The sequence below is a fragment of the Elephantulus edwardii genome, unplaced genomic scaffold (genome assembly GCF_000299155.1).
Source record: "Elephantulus edwardii isolate Elephantulus edwardi_28Jun2011 unplaced genomic scaffold, EleEdw1.0 scaffold00054, whole genome shotgun sequence".
Lineage (NCBI taxonomy): Eukaryota > Metazoa > Chordata > Mammalia > Macroscelidea > Macroscelididae > Elephantulus > Elephantulus edwardii.
The window spans coordinates 13,994,620-13,999,259 of NW_006399804.1; positions in this window are offsets into that span (position 1 = coordinate 13,994,620).

Below are 4,640 nucleotides of genomic sequence, written 5' to 3' on the forward strand. Positions count from 1 at the left end.
CGCTAACAATTCCACTCAAGTAAATTACATAGCCAAGAAATCATGTCCATCCATGCATAAAACCTGAGTCTATGTTGTAACATCCTCTAATACTACACTATTCAGTTCCTAGAATTCCAGCAGCAACGACTATTAAGATACTGAAATGTATTTGGTTCCTGAGATGGCAAGTAATGAGAGTATTAAACAAAGAATAACTTTCTTCTTTTTTTTTTAATCTAAATCTACCAGTTCCCTCAAAAGAATTAAAACAGAGAAGATTAACATTTACTCTTTGATCGTCATTCAATCCATTAAAGCTTGACTTTTAAAAGAAATGATGCTGCTTGGGTACCAGTACAAATCAGATATGACCCCTCCTCTTCAGCATTTATAAAGTAGAAAGTAGCTCTAGGAAGGTCTAATACTGATGCAGCACAGTGCAGAGACCTGTACAAAGCAATGGAAATGGTCAGGTCTTTCAAAGGAGGACACTGCAGAAGTCTCTGGAGACAAACACGTGACTTAGGTCTTTAAAGGGTGTGTTCATGAAAATCAGTATTTAGTTTGTTCTGACATTCACAGTGCTACAGTAAGTCACTGGAACACAGTACAGAATGTGTGATTATCTCCAGCCCAGGAAATCTTACTGTCTTAGGTGATAACACGCTGCCCCTAGTAAGAACTAACTCCCATTGACTATCCACTGGGTTTTTCAGAATGTAAATTACACGGGAGGAGACTGTCCATTTCTCCCCTGCAGAGCCATTCATGGATTTGAAACACCAGAGAGGCAGCGTTAAATTCCCTGTCTTTCATAATACTGAATATAAGAAATCTTCTGTTTTTCTAATAAAAAGGTCCAAAAGTATTTTTCCTTTCAAGTAAAGTAAACAGACATTTGGGTGCTAATTCAGAAGTCTGTGTATTTCTAGGGACACTACTTAAATGCTCAATTATTAATTTAGGTTTAGATTATATGAAAATAAAAACAGCTCTGCTGATACAGTGCATTGAACTTCATTGAACATTGAATTCAGTGCATTGAACATTGATGTTGAAGTGTAATCTGTATTAAAAACTGCCATCTTTGATCTTCTTTATTAAGTGCTCCAAGTTTTCTTAACTTTCTGCAAACAAGCATGCATCATCTGTATAATACAGGTCAATGATTGTTCCTCCAATTCTGATACCACACTCTTCATAGAATCAACTTCTTGAATTATTTGTTCAGCTTACAGATTGAATAGGTTTGAAGAAAGGATACAACCTTTACAGAACAGCTTTTCTACTTTTAAGACAGGTAGTAATCCCTTGTTCCATTCAAACAACTGCTTCTAGGTCTATATACAGATTCTGGATGGGCACAGTTAAGTGTTCTGGAATTCTCATTCTTCTCAAGATTAGTCAAAATTTATTATGACCCACACAGTCAAGTGCCTTTGCAGTCAGTAAAGCACAACTAAACATATTTTCTGCTTTGAGCAAAGCTCCATCTGCCATCAGCAATTTTATCTCTCATTCCACAGCCGTTTCTGAGTCCAAGTTGAATTCCTGTAAGTTCTCTGTTAATTACTGCTTCAGACATTTTCCAGTAATCTTTTTCACTTTCATGTGATAGTAATGCTATTATGTGATAATTTCCACACTATGTGGATAACCTCTTTGTGGGATGGGAACAAACACTGATTTTTTTTTTCAATCAGTTGGTCAGGTAGTTGTCTTCCAACATTTTCCCCCCATAGGGATAGGACAGGGTTCATATCTATTGTTCACAGGGTCGCTTTGAGTCATATTTGACTTGATGACACCTAACAAGAAGTGAGCACTTCCAATGCTACATCTGTTTGCTGAAATAGTTCAATTGGCATTGTATCAATTTCTGGGGATTTGTTTGTTTCACAATGCCTTCAATAGAGCTAGGAATTCCTTCAGCACTACTGGTTCTTGATTATATGCTACTTTCCGGAAATAGTTCTGTTTCAACCAATTATTTTTGGTACTGTTAGTCTGTATATCCCATCTTCTTTTAATACTTCCTGCATCATTCAAGATTTTGCCCATAAAACCCTTCAGTAATTTGAGGTGTTTTGGTATATTTTGGGGTTTTTTTCCCTTTTTGCTTTTTAACTCAGTCCTTGCAGCTTTAGAAACACAAAGATTCTTCTATCTTTTTGGTTTTCTAGCTTCAGCTCTTTGCATATTTATTTATAATAGTTGTCTTCTCATGCTAACTTTGAAAACCTTCTGTTCCCCTCTCTTCAGCATTTCTCCCCATTATTTTAGTTTCTCCTCTTTTTTATAATCTTTTGTTTTCTTCATGAATGATCTCCTTGATGTCATCACACTGGTCTGGTCTTCATTCATCAGTTTTCAAAAACATTCTATCTGTTCTTGAGATGGTTTTTAAATTCCAGTATGGTGAACTCAAGGTTGCTGTGGACTTTTATAAATTTTCTTCAGCTTCTACTTGAACTTACATATGAATAATTGATAGCCTGTTTCACCGTCAGCTCCTGACCTTATTTTGACTGCTGATATTAAGACATAATCAGTCTGTGCCTACGTTGTCCATGAGGGGAGGTCCGTGTGTTCAGTTGTGATGGTTTTTGTAAAAGGTATCCCAAATGGCAAAATTACTCTATAAATGCTATTATGCAATCTCCAGCCTCAGAGTTTTGCTTTCCAATTACCAGTTCTCTTTGTTTCCAATGTCTGCATTCCAGGCAACAATTATTAATGCTCTTTGATTACATGCTCAATCAATTTCAGACTGCAGAAGGGGTAGAAGTTTTCAATTTCCTCACCTTTAATGTCAATGGTTGCCCTGTATATGTGAATACTAATCACTGTTGTTATGTGCCCTCCAGCCAGAACCAACTCATAGCTGACCCTCCAGCAAGTTTTCAAACACTCTATATCACTCTGGAGATGGCCCATCTTTCTCTTGAGGCACAGATTGTAGATGTAAACCATGCGTTTTGACAAGAGTAACAGTGCCAACAGAGCTCATTTGAAGACTTCTTGTGGTTGTTATATATCACTGGATTGGAACAAACCCATAGCTGAGCCTCTAGCAGGTTTTTCAGAGGCAGTGAATTGCAAAGGAAAAGTATGCCCAGTTTATCCTACAGAACAGTTGATGGCTTTGAACCATATACCAGTACACTATCGCCTTGGAGATGGTCCAGCTTCCTCCTGAGAGGCAAATGATGGGTTCAAACCATGTGCCTTTGGGCTGACAGTACAGCTCCTTACCACTAGGACACTAGACCTTCTAACACATGTTTAATTAGTAAGACTTAATTTCCTTTTAACAATTATGACACAAATTATGTCATCATTCCACATCTCTGCATTTCCAACTACTGAGATAAAAATGCACATGATTCCTAGATATAAAATCAATTTTGTCATGATAAACACTGTTCCGCTCATCCTTTCAGCAAAGCCAAATCTGAGGAAATTGTAGCTATGTGGAGAGGTGGTGAGAAAAGAGTCACCATTATTATCTCAAAAGGGAGTGTTTTTCTTTTATCAGATCTTCCTTTTAAGACTTTTTCTTTTAAGGTTTTTAACTTTTTTTATTATTAATGTTAATGAAAATTTACAGAGATTTTGGATTTCCATTCATTCATTGTTGCACTCTTCTCCCTGCCCACCTCTCCCCTCCAGTTCATTCTTCTCTTTGAAAAGTAAAATTCTTTCATTGTTATACAATCCCTCCCCCCATGTCCACTCCACTACGCAGCCTTCGTTCTGGACTCACGTCATGACAATACTTAATTATACATACTTTTTAAACAGTTCTCTCTCTCATCTGTTTCAAATCACTATACATAATTTATCCCATCTTTCTCAGTCTCCCCTCTCAACCCCTTTGTCAGTCCCACTTTACAATAGTGGCATTATGCAGTATTTGTCCTTTTGTGAGTGAGATATTTCATTCAGCATAATGTCCTCCTGGGACCTTTTGAGACTTTTTTTTTTAAATATAGAACAGAGAGTGTGAAAAACAGGCAGCCAATAGTTCCCATGACTGAAGGCCCCAAGCCATGCTTCTCTGAGTATTTATTTAGAATCATAAGGAAGGTAAACAAAGTAAAATCACAAGGAAGTACAAAACAAAAACAAAGAATAATGGTGAAGTCTTTTACAGACAAGGCCAACTTCCTCTTTATGCTAATCTCAAGAGGGAGAGATTCATTTGACACAAACTAAGAACAATGTTGACTCCTAGGGAATGCCCCAGTGCCACAAGGTGACCTTCAGCTAGTATTAAGCTTCCCTCATTTCCGGATACAGCATTTGGTCTACTATTACTAAATTTGATATTTGGTTTCCCTCATTTCCCCCTCTTTTGTTTAAATCATAATTTTGAGATCATCAAGATGAGCATAATTTCTCTTCTTCAGGATTCATTCTTCCTTGTCTCTTAATCCTTTATATATAATCAAACAAATATAACCAAGAAAGCAAAATAAGTTCACAAAAATACTTCCAATAAAGCAGCATTCCTTGAGGATCAGCTTCCATTGTCATGTTACCATAGTCCCCATCAAACCAGTTCTGATTAATCTCCTTTGTCCATGCGTCCTTTGCCATTCCCTGTCACTCCTCCCTGAGAGAGATTTCACCCTGATTCATAAGGAAAATGGGGC